The 16,580-nt window shown below is 38.6% G+C and overlaps 1 protein-coding gene across 1 annotated transcript in view; it reads left to right on the top strand.

Annotated features, from left to right (window-relative positions):
- LOC140652072 (cytosolic beta-glucosidase-like) overlaps window positions 1-16,580 on the top strand; it is a 149,364-nt gene that overhangs the window by 48,194 nt on the left and 84,590 nt on the right.

Genomic DNA, 16,580 nt, shown 5'->3' on the forward strand with positions numbered 1-16,580 from the left:
GTGTGGTAGTTTTCTTCACAGCTTCTGGAGTGGGCCTCGTATGATTTCCCGCTCTGAACTTGGTCTAATTCCCCATCTTTTGAGAGACCCATTTGTAGCTCCCTTGCATCCGAAGTGGAGTAAGTGGGTCCCAATGGTCACCATAACACAGCTGTTAACAACCCATTTTATGCAGATTTTGAACTCCTGGGGAAAGACTGGTGCAATGGAGGCTACCACTGAAGGCCAAGATGCCTCAGCTTTTTTTTAGCAGTTAAAAGAATCAGTCTACCTGCCTACAATGCATAATTCAATTAGCATTATCCCTTAAATGCCTGTCTGCTGTTATCCAAACTTATTCCCTGTTTACTCCTGTGATCCCCTTTATAGATGCATTTCCTATTGCCATCAGTCTCTATCTTTTTATGTCATTTTATTTCTCTGCTAGAAACCATATAACTCTTATCAGCTCCCATAGTACATCATCCAATCCTCCTTTACTTTATATTGTATGTTGCTATCAATATTCCATTCTTATATATTTTTTAATCTCAGACAAGAATATTGTATCATCTTTACTTTGCTCTGATAAAAGAAATGTAATATTTGGTATGGAAACTACTCTGTAATCCACATGAATATACAAGAGATTTGTTTTCTGTATTGAAAAGAGGTCTTTTTTTACAGTATCTTTAAATCAGAAAAGACATTACATTTTTTTTAACATGTTTTCTCCTTAAAGGATGAATTTAGTGCTCATGAAAGCTGCCACATTGACAGCTCTGAGAAAAGAAGCCTATTTAATTGGCCATGGAAAAGATAAGTAGCAGCAGTGTAAGCTTCCTAGACTGCTTATGCATTCACCTGGAAAAATCTACGATCCTGCTCCCATTCAAGTCAATGGTAAAATTCCCTCAAACCTAGTACTTCATTTGGCTTCTGCCACTGCCCATGGAAAAAATCCTTATGGCAGATGTGCCAATCCAATGGTAGATGTGCTGTGTTCTTAAAATTCTTCTCCAACTGGAGAGACTGTGGATTTGCTCTGAGAACTGAATGCCTTTCATATGGCCACATCTCTGGCTGCTATCAGTCTAGGCCAGATTCACATCAGTGACATAGAGAAGAGAGGGGGTTATAGCTCTTTGCTGCTCTCTCAAGTTCCCCAATGATATTAAAACTGTGATGGTATTAACTGTGCATGATATATTACAAATCTCCTTCAAAGTCACATTTTTGCTCTCAAAGGAGTGAGAGACTTTATCAATAAATAGGTGCTATGGTGTCTAGCACTGTGGTTTGTAAATGTTATGCCCAGAAGAAATCTTATTTTATAAACAGATGGATCCTTTTTACTTGATTCACTAATGCTTTACAATTAACTAATTAACAGGTTTATTGCCAAAATTAGCAATAAAAAGTGTTCAGGAGTTTTGACCAAAGCAGTCTTTGGCAATTATATAGATAGAAAACAATCTGCGTGATAGTTTGAGGCTAAATGTTCCTCAGATCACAATTTAACCTGCTGTTTTCAAATAAAAGTTGACAAATAGGAAACCAAACCCTGCAGATTTTCTCAACCATTTCATATTTGAGAGCCTCAGCCTTAATTAGTATTAATTACAGGTAACACAACAAAAGTTTGAAGGGCTGATTATGCATTTTCTAGACAAACAAACCTACACTTTGATGGACTAGCTTCTTCAGGCTCCTCTAATGATATAGTTCTGGGTCAGGAATCATTGTGCTTTTTGTGCTATAAATAATATTTGGTTTTAAAGGGCACCATATCACATAGAAAAATACAAAGGACATTTAAAATCTAATTAGTTAATATTACTGCAGGTCAGGAAAAGAAGGAGGAATTCTCATAGAAATAGACTACTTACTTTTGAGTAATCAGCTGCACAATTCCTATGTAAAAATCTGTCCCTTTCAACTTGACACCACAAAAATGCAAATGAACAAAACACATACAATCAGAGTTTAAAAAAATCTTACTCATTCATTTTGTAGATTTATCTCTAGAATTGATTAGTAGATGGGGACCAGTGATTCACTCACTCCTGACCATGAAGGTTTCAAAGGAAAATATAGGAAAATACAAGATATAGTCAAGGAAAGTCATAGTCAAGTCAGGAGGAGAGTAGTTTGCAAGTATATCGAGTTGGTGTGTGTGTGTCCATCCATATATACCAATCAGAAATGATTTATTATACTATCCAGTGTGACCCGTTATGCTTTCTTCTTTACATTGCATCTTGCAAACTGTTTATATTTTTCTTTTTGGACAAGATCTATCTGCCGAATGTAACACTTAAACTGACATTGTATTTTACAGAGCACTCAATTTTTAGTAGAATGGATAGAGAATTAAGTATGTAACTCTATTACCAAGAAAGGAAGGTTTAAAATTCCATTTTCTAAAGACTACAAAAATATATATTATTATTTCCTCCCAGTTTCTAACTAAGATTTACTGGACTGTTTAAATTGCTGGTAAGCAAAACTGTCCTACAAGTGACTAGAAGAATAAAATATTAATTTTCTTTTTTAATAATGATATAAAGCCAGTATAATATGGATTTCGTAAGACATGACTGGTTATTTATTTGAATAAGATATCAATACTGGAAAGTTCGTTTGGACTGGGAATTTTGCTAAATTTGGCTATTGTCTTAAATGAAAGTTAAGGTCATTTTTTCTGATGGCTGCATTTTATTTCATTGTTATGCTATTTTTTATTCATTTCAAAAGGACTGGTCCTTTTCTGACTCACAGTTATGTGAATGAAATATAGACATACGTTCAGATTGGTTTTGAAAATAGTCCTTAATTTTCTATTTAACAGTGTTAATGTATTTGTTTATCTTACTGTGTACGGTAAGTTGCACTTTTTAAGAAGTATATTGTATTATGGATTCATTTAATGAACTGAAGCATATTTGCAGTAATTTATTCACAATGGGCCTCTTGTGTTTGTGTGTATTTGAGAAGGACTCTGCATGAGAGGTCATAAAGATTGGGGAAATTTGGAATTGCTTTAGATTGCTGGAAGTTTGCTTCTTCAATGTTCCTAGCATATACACTCTCCAGAATATTTTATGAAGAGCATCTGTACTAAAAGGCAAAATTTCAATTTCTATCCGTTTTCTTTTAACAGGTGGATGTTATCATTCCCTTAGAAAGGGGTGTTACAATAATAGAAACACAGAAAGATTTAAATATAGCAGAGCTAGTGGACAGTGCTATAATATACAATTTATCCTATTTGATACTTGTTAACAAGGGCAGTGATCCATGAAGAAGATTCTTCTTTGAGTTTTTGTGTCTGAGTTTAAATTAATGGTTTGGGAGTAGAGTCTATTACTGTGTGCTACATAGCTAGCAATCGTTTAAATTCAACACAAACTACACACAGACTGGGTTCTCAAGGTGCCTAGTTATGGTTGTGATTGGCAACCAATCATTTCTTTCTCATTTTCATTACAATATGTCATCAGAAACACAAGTTTGTAAGATGCTTCTTCTGTTTACCATATGTTTGATATTCATGTCCCCAGCTGCAGGGGAAAAAAAAGAAAGAGTAACTTACTTACTTAGAAATATTACTACCTTTTTCAAACATGAAGTAAGAACATACATTAGTTTTCAATCTATCTGACCTTTAAGGATTAGTGAAGGAGAAACAGACATCAGCAAACAGCATCTGAACCTTTAGGGACAGTTGATGTAATCATACGCCGGCATGGCCTATGCAGTAGTATAGTGATTCCAAAGAATAGTAGGGATATTATGTCAGTGAAACAGAAATTATAGAATGATGATCTGAGGATCAGCAAGAAGGAAGGTTTTGACCTTGAAGAGGTTTAAGAGTGCATTCTGAACAGCTACCTGGGACATAATTAAAGGCATTTTAACATGATAAGCCCTGAAGAATGCAAACCATCATCTGTGCACATTGAAGAGTAAAAGATATTGCTTTTATAGCTGTGGAGCTTATGGTCAGAAGTGATATGAAATATTAGAAATGTGACAGTTTTATAATAATATTATACTCATTGTAATAATTTTCATTTGCAGCTTTTTGCCAGTTTTGCCAGCATTTCCATGCTCTGGAATGGCATTAGGTATTTCTCACTCCAGCTTGCCCTGTAATATTGGAGTGTCTTCATGGTCTTTTTTCACATAACTCTGTGTGTACAAGCTGCAAGCAAACAGGCATGAAGACGATGTGTTATTCAAGCTAACAAAAGAATAAGGAGCAAGAGTTCCCCAAGACTTTTTGTTAAGTTTCTATGTGAAGAATACACTCCCAGGTCTCCTGAAGTATCTTATAAAAATGCAAGTGTTATTTTCAAGCAAGAAAATAAATAAGTCTTGTTGACTTCTGCAAACTAATTATTGCCAGAAAATGGGAAGATGAAAAGAAAATATGTAGATGAGGAAACTCAGTACATTTTCTGTTTTCTTCTTCTTCGAACTCTGAAGTGGTCTAATCAATATCCCCTGGACCACATAGAGGGCACGGTGTAATTTAGGTCTTCTGTAAAACACAGGATGGACTATGTATCCACTCTGTGGTTCATCACAATGAACTTGAAAACCAGTGATACATTATATGTGAATTTGTCTTCTCCTGAGAAGTATGCATGGGTCCAGAGCAAAGAGAAGTCTATGTAGTTGAAACAGAGATAAGTGCTTTTATTATTACTGGGGAAGTGCCATAGTTTGCCTGCCTGTTTATAACTGATAGCTTTGGCTCTTAAAGTGACTCCCTGAATGCTTCTCTTCATTTAGTAAGGGAATTATTTCTCACAAGCTATAGTAGTATCTGGTTTCTGTATTTAAATTTCACCGATCAGCCTGATATCTGACTGTGGGGCTAAACTTTAGGCAAAACACTGTACACTATGCAATTAAAACATTTGCATTGTCTCCTTAGATAGTTGCCTCTTTCTCTAAATACCTTAACTTGACAGAAAATTCATCCTCCACATACTCAAACTAACTCTCCGTCTCATAATCATTCCGATTATTTGTCTTAATAATCATTATAGCACGTTTAGTCTAGATCTGTTCCTCAGTGAGGTGTGTCTGCTGGGAGAGATTACATTTATAAATGTCACATACCTTTCATTTTGGAGTATATATGGCAAAGGTGTCCAAAAGTCTGCCTACAGCACAATAAATATGTTATTCTCACCATCACTTTTGGGGACATCAAGTTTTGGGCTAAGAGCAAACATGGTAAAGTTAATCTCTAAAGTTTCTTAGAGAGAGGTATAAACAGCTGGACTTCTGTGTTTCAGCTGACCTATGGCGTTTGATAAGCAGCCCAAAGCAGTACATGATGCCTTAAAAGGACTTATTCTGGATCAGAGAGTGGAAGCGATGGCAGCCGCGTGTAAGATGAACTCATATGGTTGTGTTCAGAAATTTTCCAAGGGCCCTGACACAGGGGAGCCCGATTCTGTTTGGAGCAGGAAAGCCTTGCTTAGCCTCTCAGGAGCTGCTGCCTCACCCTGATTCCATACAACCAGCGCAGCCTGCGCCATGGGCTTCGAAGGCAAGGGGACTGAACCCCACCTGGGGTGCAAAGTGGGCTCCCTGTGCCTGGGTCGGTGGCGAGAGGAGCCGTGTAAACAGCTTCCAGTAAACAGAGAGATGTTCTCAGTCCTTCCCTTCCCCAAATATGAAATTCAACCCTTTTATGTTTTAATATTTTTTTAATCAAAATCATATTGTAGATTTATACAACTGCTGCTGTCAAATATTTGTAAAAGCCTTACAACTGCATCACATCACTCAAACATTTACTGCATGCAGGCTGTTCTGAAGTGAAAGCTACTGCCTTCATTTACACCCACTAGGAACCTCCAGATTGAGTCACTTCCTGAAAAGATATAATGGATTCCTAAGATGCTAAATTAAGCTGAAAGATACTGTAGAGTCTTGCATATAGATAAACTGCAACAAGTGTAATGTAACACCTATAGTAGTCCCTCTGAGATGAGAAAGATTACATCCCTCCATCGGTATTGTTCTCTGCTGATAAGGCCCTCTACTACCCTTAGGGTACTTCTCTTCTGTTTAACCAAGAATGAAGAAAGCTATTTTTATCGCTGAACAATATTTAGTTCTGTATAAAAATCTTTCATTTTTTGACATGTTTGTAATGCTTTGAGCTTAATGCCTCAGAGAAAGACTAGCTGTTCTCAGTATATCCGTTCGTGGCACTCAACAGAAACTTTTTTATTTCCTTTGTTTATTAATCTTTACATCTATGCTATGCTTTATACTGAGTGCGTAACAGCATTCATAGCTTTTATTTATGTCTGTATTAGCCTCGACACTGATATACATAGCTAATTAAAGACATACAGCATTTATTTGATGTCATGAAAAATGCACTGACGGTTTCCTGCCTTGTAAACTGGAAGGCTAGAAAACATTTAATCACATTAAGGGCGACAGTAAGAGTTTGTGTCCTGCACATGGGTTTCCAGTAGCCACAGAGAAATAGAGGAAAAGTGCAGTATCTGTTTTCAGCATACATGTTTTTCAGAATTTAAACTCCATTCGGAGTGAGAAGTTTTCAGAGAAAAAAAATCTTCAACTAACAGTGCTGTTTTATGATTCCAGTTCACTCAAGCTCCTTCAGAAAAAGGCTAACAGTTTCACATTGCCTACTGACGCTATTACACAAAATTAAATAAATATTAGTTCAAACTCTATGCAACTAAAGAAGAACAGTAGATTTTGTGCCTGTATATGCTGCTTACATAAGCACAATGCTAACTACCTCGCAGGCATTGATTTGCTTGGTATCTATGTGAAACATTCCAGACACAGACAGATTAATGAGCTCCTCTGCATTTAACCACCTTTGCCATTAATTCTGAGACTCAGAGTAAAGGAGAGGAGAGGTATCCTCTGATACAAATCTATGTATTCTCTCAACTCACTCAAAACTTCAGGCTTTTATATTAAGATCATTATGTACCAATGGCAAGCAAACAACAACAGCCTCACTTTACTGAATTTTATTCTGCATTCCATTTATTTTTACTATACTACATCTCTATTGAGGCTTTTAGCAAAATGGAGTCTGAGGCTTGCTAGGTCCTGGCTACATCACTGAAAAGATGGCAGACAGTATTATAGGTTACAATAAAAATAATGTTTCTAATATTTTTGCTCCCTTCTACCAATTTCCAGAGTCTTGTGGATTTGTGGTTTTTCTGGTTTATTTTTGCTCTGCTAAGAAATCAGTGCTAAAACTCAAATCTATTCTTTGTATAATCTGGTTTATTTAGCCCCACTCACCCTCAAAAAAATGCACATCCCATCTGTTTTCTGTGAATGGAATGGAGAGAAACCACAAGCAGTTTCCTTGATCAGAAGCCTGTGGCTTCACATCACTTTGTACTCAGTAAGCTCAGTCTTGTCTCTTCCATCTCACAACTTCTTTTTTTCTTAGCTTTTTACTTGTGGTAGGATCAACTTAGTTTCCAGGTCTCATCCTTTGCTTCCAGGAAAGATCCTTGTAGCTTTGCTTTGAGCTACTTGGATGCCCACCACTTTCGGTCGCTAGTCCAATGACTGAAGCAAGCTCCTTATTTATAAAGCAGGTTGATTGCTTCCTCCGTGGGTAGGAGGGTAGGCATCGAAGAAATCACAATTAAAAATAGCAAACATGAACTAGATGGGGAAAAGGTGTTTTGATTTATTGTGACCTTAGTGACAATAAATAGTACTATCTGCTTCGGTATCCACTGAAGCTGAAAAATACACCTAAACAATTTAAAAATTCCAGATAACTTTGTTCCAGAAGATCCTAAGTGTTACAGGGAAAAAAAGAAATCACAGTCAATCCATCAGTGGTATTCAGTAGATGATCTCATCTGATTTGGCATCCCCAGGTCCTTCAGACAGAGCATCTGAATATTTGAAAAGATTTGGCATCCCCAAGTCCTTCAGACAGAGCATCTGAATATTTGAAAAGATTAGCTCATGTCATTTAAATGGCATTATAGTAAGTTATAAGCATGGTAACAGGCAACTTCACTTTTGAACAATGAAGAAAGAGCTCCTTAATCATTTAGATACTGGAAATTAAAGTGGGATCCAGAAAATAATGTGGGAAACTATGTACAGGAAAGCTTTCTGGTTTTCTACACCAGATAATTACATTTAACTAAATGCCTGCCTAAATCTCCTTGACAGAGAAAACTATCAGTCTTTTGGAAAGCAGATGTCTCATTGATATTGACTGCATTTCTGGTCTGATTTCTTGGCTGAACCTTTTGTACAGATAACATGAAGAAACAGCACCATTCGTATGCTCCTTGTAACACTTTATACAGAGCTAGACGCTTCACAGACCAGTCTAGGAGAATTATGCAGTCTGATGAAAAGGGTTTGACTTTCACTTTGTTAACCAAGTATCTGTTCACTGTTATATGCAAATAAAAACTTCTCTATTCTTAAATTAACATTATTCACTAATTTGGAAAAATGTAGGCAATGCAGAACTGAAGAAAGAAATGTAGAAAATGCAACTTTTTAATAATAAAATTTAAACATTGAGGGGTTATTTATATTGGTTTTATTTTTATTTACAGCCATCTTTATTAGGAGTAACACCACTACCCCAAACCTTCCAAGAGCAGAATCCATTAAAGAATTTGATACAATCGGTAAGATAATGACTTAAAACTAGCACGAAAGAGTGTTGCTTAGAATCATAATCAAGGTTTTAAGAAGCATCTCAGACTAAGGATGGAAAGGACTTCCTTCTTCTGAAATGAAATGGGAAAGAAATTGGCCTTCTATTTTACAGAGAAGATGGAAGGTAAAATAAAATATCATTCTTTATTCTTAAACTGCGGTGCAAGACTGAGATACTCTTCTTGGTGTTCCACCCCTCTCAATGAATCTTCTGGGCAGCATTTGTTATGTTTAATAATGTCAAGGAACAAGGAAATTTTAGCACTAGTAACCATAATAATGTCTTATGTTCCTCCAAGAATAGTCTTTTGGCTTGAGGCTTGCAATACTCCTGCTGTCTGCATCTGTCTGATCTGAACTTTTTGGGCCAAATTATCCTAAATAGAGCTTTTTGACAAATGGAATGAACCTGCTACTCCTGCTCTCACAGATAAGTGAGGGAAGTGGGAAGGCTGCACGGTTGCAGCCATCACACCATGTCTGACAGGAGAAAAGAAGACAACAGGGATTGAGTTAAGCAAATTAAGGTAGTTGGATGTGATTGAATTATGCAAACTGCAGATTAGTGCTGAACTGAACTGGTATTATTCAATTGTCTTTTAACTCCTTCCTTTCATTATTTGCTGCTAAACTGATGGCCTGGAGGGAGTGAAATGGAAGTCTGTAAATACTTCAAATGTCCTCCTAAATGTGCAACTGTGCCAAATACTGATGGCAGCTGCAAAGGTCAAGTCCAACACATCTAGTTGCAAGAAAATAACAGGAAACCTCCCTCCTTCCCCCTTTAAATGTCATACTCTTATTTAAGACCTGACAAAAAAAAAAATAACTGCCCTGGCACCCTTAGCATCTGGTTCCCACCCATAATGGCTCTTAAGTCTGTTTTGAGAATGAACAGATGATAGATTTTTCTTTCAGTGAAGGGATTCTGGGGGGGCAAAGAAGAAAGAAAGGCATAAAGGCCATTCAGGGACAGATCAGAATAAGTATAACTGCAATGTTGTCAAATCTACAGAAAAGAGAGTAGTTTTCTCCCTCCTCTCCACTAGAAGTTGCAGTAAGTATATCACACCTTGTGCGTGACTGGGTCTGAGCCATGGGCTTTGGCCCTGTGAGCCTCCTGCTGTATCCAAATTAGGACAGAGGCATTCACACCCCTCAGCTCAGAGAGGGAAGCTGGTGCTTTCCAGCTGAGAGCAGCGCCCACCCTGTGTGGCTTTCCCCTGCTTTTCCCATACACAGTCAAATGGGACAACTGACACTGCAGATGGCTTATCCTAATTTGCCTGCCTTTGCACAAGGAGTGAGGAGGAGAATCACAGCTTTGCAGCTAAAACTGGCTTGTGTTATGGGATTACTTTCCCTAGCTCCTATCCAGTGGAGCAGGCCAGAGGAGAAGCAGTCATGCAAGTAGTGAGTGGTCTCAGTGGGATGCCCTCTGTTCACATTCAAAGTCACATGAGTTGGCTGAAAGCTTGGGTGGGTTCATGTGCTCTCACTAGAGCACAACATAAGAGAAATACTCATGCAGACAGCACTATCTCAGCTGGGATGGGGCATCTTGTAGCTGTTTCCCATGCAGAGGTGTTCGCTGATAAAGACCTGAGCCTCTACTTTCTCCAGAAAACTGAAATTTCTTTGACCTATGAGCCACAGGGGCCTAATCAGACAATACCTATGGAGAGACATAACTTAGGCTTATGACTTCTATTGTGTGAAGGTGTGACAAATTCAAGCCCAAGCTCAGCCCCAGAGTATGCAGCACAGATTTCTTTACTGACCAGTGGTATGGTTCCTCTCAGAGCTGCTCAGCTAGGTCACCTACTTCTCTGAGTGTGTTGTCCAAAGCTGATCAGATAGGAATCAAAAAAATGTAAACATGCACTGCCTCTTCTTATGTCAGAGAAGCTCATTCCAGTATTAAGGAACAGGCACCCTCACATTGTGGCTAAAGCAGTACTTGTCAGATTCCTGCTTTCTGCTGTCAATGCTAGCCTAGAGTAGTTCCAGCAGTCTTTGCAGGAGTCATTCACTGCTGTGGATCCAGTTCTCACAGACTCCATTTCAGACACTGGAAGTGAACCACTTCTCAGATTCCTGCTTCTCTCCCAAGAGGGACATATTTCCCTCATTCCTCTTGCTATTTCCAAGCTCCATTAGCTAGCCGTAACACCCACCTTCCTTCAGAGATCCCTTCACCTTGGAGAAATCACACAGAATCACAGAATCACAGAATCGTATAGGGTGGAAAAGACCTTTAAGATCATCAAGTCCAACCGTAAACCTAACACTACCAAGACCACCACTACACCATGTCCCTAAGCACCTCATCCAAATGCCTTTTAAATACTTCCAGGGATGGCGACTCAACCACTTCCCTGGGCAGCCTGTTCCAATGCTTGATAACCCTTTCAGTGAAGTAACATTTCCTAATATCCAGTCTAAACCTCCCCTGGCACAACTTGAGGCCATTTCTTCTTGTCCTACCACTTGTTACCTGGGAGAAGAGACCGACCCCCACCTCTCTACAACCTCCTTTCAGGGAGTTCTAGAGAGCGATCAGGTCTCCCCTCAGCCTCCTTCTCTCCAGGCTAAACAACCCCAGTTGCCTCAGCCGCTCCTCATAAGACTTGTGCTCTAGACCCTTCACCAGCTTCGTTGCCCTCCTCTGGACATGCTCCAGCACCTCGATGTCTCTCTTGTAGTGAGGGGCCCAAAACTGAACACAGTATTCGAGGTCTCACGAGTGCCGAGTACAGGGGCACGATCACTTCCCTACTCCTGCTGGCCACGCTATTTTTGATACAAGCCAGGATGCCATTGGCTTTCTTGGCCACCTGGGCACACTGCCGGCTCATATTCAGGCGGCTGTCAACCAGCACCCCCAGGTCCTTCTCTGCTGGGCAGCTTTCCAGCCACTCTTCCCCAAGCCTGTAGCATTGCATGGTGTTGCTGTGGCCCAAGTGCAGGACAATGTACTGCTTTCCTTATGCTTATTTTCCAACAGAACTACAGTGTTTTTTCATCATCACCCTGCACTTAACATTTGAATAAAAAACAAATAAATGTAAATGATACTGACTGAGCTGGTTTTGTCCCAGAGCTCTGTGCCTGACCCTCTGTAACAGGGGGGGCAGTGGGATCAGTCCTCCTCAGTCCTCTGATCCTCTGGCAGTGGGGTGGACTGGTGTAATCATGTGGAGACATCAAAATACAGGGAACTGGAATTCTACAGGATAGAGGATATGAAAACAGTGGGAAAGAAATGAAAGGTGACAAATGAGATTGTAAGGCCTCTTGGGCTTGCTATGTGTCTGTGCAGTGTGTAGTAGTATTGGGGCACTCAGGTTATGAACAATAATAATGAAAGATTAGTTGATGAGTTGCACAATGGTTAGCTGAAGTAGTACCTTTATTGATTCTTTAAACTATTTGATTCTTTCTTTCTAGCTTACTCAGATATCTATTTAGTTGGCATCTGTCTTAACTTCATATATCATTGTAACTGTTTTCTTCCCAGACTGACTGCTACTTAAGGGATAATAGGAGGGATGCTCTGTTTTACTAGACAATAATATGGTTCCTGCTTGAATCAATTACAAGGCTGAAGGGAACCTGATTATTGCCAGAGAAAATGGGGCATCCCTCCTATTGTGCTTAATATACTAGAAGTGAACCAATAAAGTTGATTTTTGGATACAAAGTTAATTACATTGAAAAATCAGCTGTAATCTAGCTGATGAATACTGCTTTTAAACACCCAGAAGTATACTCATTTAGACCTATTATTTCCTATTTGTAGGAATTAGGGTCTCTATAAAGTTAGCTGATCAATTTCATTTTAATTGTTCCCTTATTATGGAAAGAAGTATGGAATGAAGATAATACTCGTATGCCCACCTCTCAAGGGTGTCCTGAGAATTAACCAGTTAATGCTTTTACAGCACTTTTAACATTTACAAGGAAATATAAATGCTATGCATTATTAAGTAATAATTAGTATTAAGCAGGAATACCTAAAGAGAGGTTACAGATTGCTTTCTCATGCCCTTTCCAATCCCTGCTACTTATTAGGAGGAATACCACCTAGGGTGCAGAGAATGCACTGCCTTAGGAAGACAATTTACATCTGCCTCCATTTGTTTCAGTAAATCAAGCCTTCTGGTTCTCCCTTTTTCTGCTCACGAGTGAGAGGGATGGGTTTACAGGCAATGCAAAATTGCACCTTTAAGCAAGGCTGTGTGTAGGCAAAACATATGCCTATAAGCCACTAGAGGAGATGGAACATGTTGGAAAATAGGCCAGATGGCTCTTCATTTTATCTTTATGGACTTTCTCCCTTCCAGAACTGGGCCCTTGATAATGTTGAGATTTTCTGTGATAGCCCCAACCAGTAAAAGAAGAAAGGATGACATTTGTGCTGAAAATCTGCCAGTGGTGGGAAGGATACGCTACAATACCTTACTCAGCTCTCAGGTCCTTCATGTAATGTGAAAAACATCCATGAAAAAAGAAGTGGGTGTGCTGTAGGTATTTACATGTTTGTAAACTCGCACCTCTGAGTGATGGTGAAGTTCCTGAACTCCACCCAGGGAATAACTAGTATCTGTTGGAGGTACTGTGGAGATGTATGTCAGTCCCACTGACATACATATGGGTTTGAATGAAAGGATAAAGATGGACTCACAGGAATTTCATTGCCGATACTCAGATTTTTAAACCATACACGTGTAAAATAGGGAGGTTGCAGGGTGATAAGGATTAACAGGGAGAAAGCCATGATGGTACTATCATATAATTTTATTCACCGAAGTCCTCACTTTTTGAGAGACAGTGTGACAATAACTCTATGTTGTTTTCTCTGTCCGAGAGTCTGCATTTTTACCGTAATTTTATGTAATCTTCCCAGCAATTCAAAGGAAAATACAGCAGATTCTTACGTGCTCCTGCCACATTTGTTTATATCACAGGAACCAGTCACCTAAGCTTTCAATTTGAAGTTAATAAATTCTGTAAGCAGTTACATGATGCTAGAATTGGCCATCTCGCCCACAGAAAATGCCCACTGTCCCCTTCCAGGGAAGAGTTGTCCTGTTTCAGGGCCTCGTGTAAACTAACATGTAGGTTTACGTTATTCAGCACGCTAAGGGCCAAATTCCATCCCTGATGAATAGCGAGCAGAGAGGTCCTGCTGCAGCTAGGGAGGAAGGACAGTCCTTTCCAGGCTACAAAACACCCACGCTTCACTCACTGGTGAAGACCTTCCCGTTACCAGGACAGACCTTATTGGGCTTGTTCTGCACAGAGGTGGAAGTGTTCGGCGTTGCTGCGCTGCATAGCCAAACCCTACCTGGCTATTTGACTGGCAGAGGAATGAGACGATACTTTCATGCAGGTTATTTTTAACATGATCTTGTTTCCTCGAAAAAATGGAAATACTCTTGTATGCTTAACTGTGGGTTAATTATACCTTCATTTTTAACCAGGGTTTATCCCATCTACATTATATTTCTAGAACATATTTTATATGAGTTTTCAATCCTGCCACATCAAGTGCTCCTTTAATGCAATTCTTCTGCTAGTCAGAATTATTAGTAATTAAATTCTCTCAAATACGCTAGTGTAAAGCAGAGGGAGAACATCCCAATTCTATCAGCACTGGTGTTAATTATTTTAGGCAAGCTGTCATTTATGTTTTCTAAAGTGGATTTTGTTCTTGCAGTCAGGAACATTGCTTGGTGCAGAATTAATTAATCATTATAAATATAAAACCTGCAGTATCAGCTTCTGCGTTCAGTAAGGTTTCAAGAGGCAAGGTTGAAGGAGTCAATAGGCTGCTGTGGGGAATCATGGTTTTTTCATCTGATACAAGGACAATTAAATTATACACTTAATCTTTACAGGAATATGTATTTAAAACATCATTGCAAAATAAAAAAAAAGAAAATTTGATAATTTATTGTGACTGGCAGCTTTTACTAATGCAATATTGTTTAAAAAATGCTGTATAAAACAAGATTAGTGTGGAGGAAACTGAAAAGCTAAGTTTACTATAAATCTGAAGAGTTGTTTTTAAAGGTGTCTTTCTCATTCTACCTCTTTGGAAAATGGTTGGGTCATTAATTTACTCACCATAGTACAAACGCCAGCATAAAGCACTACAAGCCCACAAGAATAAACAGATAATAATCCAACCTTGCCTAGAGCACGCTGTGTAAAAACTGAGTGCCAGCACTTGAAACTATGGGGTGGCTTTACTAGAAGAGACCAAGCAAGGCTGACAGCTCAGGAAAACTGGAATTAATGACGAAATAAACTAAAAATTTAATCTTGCTATTTGGCATAAGTGATGCTGGCATTTTTTTTACCTGCACCCTTATTTTCCCATCAAAAAGCAATTAAAGTACATTCATTCTCAACATAAAGGGACATGATTTCATTGCCTGACGTGCAGTGACTTTACACCAGCAGAAAATTGGCTGATTATTTTCTCATCCAGGCATCAAAAATGTGATGGATGGCCACTAGCCACTTTACTGAATTGACTGCCACCATCATGTTGCATGTCTCATTGTTTTACAATCTAGATTTGCTGGCATTTAATCTCCAAAAGCAATGTATAATCTGGGGCTTTGAGGAGGGGAGGGAAATCAAAGCTATCTAAAGAAACACACTCTGAATCCTATGCCATACATGTTGACCTCCTATTGAAATTGCACTCTCTACTTTTCAAAGGCATTCTCTTGACTTGCAGGTTGTACGTGATTGAAAGGTATGGGTCTATCTGTGCAATAGATAGTATTAATTATGTAAGCTTCCTCAGTTTTATAGTTTATTGTAAAAGATATTATTTTATGATTTGTATCACTACAATTATGTTTCTAATGGGATTTTAATTGATTTTGAATCCAATTAAAAAAATCCCTATTTTTAAAGCACACCTCAGCTGCTTCCACTTTGAATCTGTGCCAAGCTGGCAGACTGTAACTCATTGTGTCATCATTTAAATGTCTTGCTGCAGTGCTGGCTTTAGGGATTTGGAAGTGACCTGCATTTAATACAGTCTCTTAACTTGTAGCAGTTTCAGAACTCAGGGATGCTGAAATCTCCAATAAGCATGCTACTGACAGTCAGTAGGCATCTGGTAGGATTGTGTTATTTTACTTATTCTTCACACTTATTGAGATGATAGTCTTAAAGATGCTTTTATTAAGAAGTGCAATTACTTTCCCAATGCATGTTTGGTCTTACCCCAAAACCTTATTCACCCAGACAAACCCAGGATTTGGTAGGCATGCAATTAATCAAATATAACTCACAAACATCTTTCTTTATCTTGGACACAGCTTACATCCACATCCAACTATCCACAAGGTGTGAGGTAAGTAGAAATATGGATCATCATTTCTTCATTTAGGCTCCTTATTGTAACTCCTATATATCTCTCATGTAGCAATTTCCCAACCCTTTTATACCCATGTTGATTGAAAACACGTAGAATTTGAGCTGAGATGGTTTTAGATAATTATCAGTTGTAAGATTAACAGTGGTTATTTTATACATGCAAAAACTTTTCTTAGTAATTGAGATAAGTTCACGTAAGCTCATTTAACTATAGATAGGGCATATTACTGCCCTCAGGCTGAAACAACAGCCTAACAACCATTGAAAACAGTGGTTCATCTACCAATATCATGTCTATTCTGCTATTGCTGATGATGATCTCAGTTCATGTTTCAATCTGTGGAGCTTTCTAGCGCAAACTTTCCATTAACCCAGAAGATTCTAAAAGGTTAATTAATCACTGACTGGGTCTGAGGGAAATTGCAGTAAACTATTGCCCAAAGGTATTAAAGCACTCCTTTCGA

This window comes from Ciconia boyciana, chromosome 5 (assembly GCF_034638445.1).
Source record: "Ciconia boyciana chromosome 5, ASM3463844v1, whole genome shotgun sequence".
In the NCBI taxonomy this organism is placed as follows: domain Eukaryota; kingdom Metazoa; phylum Chordata; class Aves; order Ciconiiformes; family Ciconiidae; genus Ciconia; species Ciconia boyciana.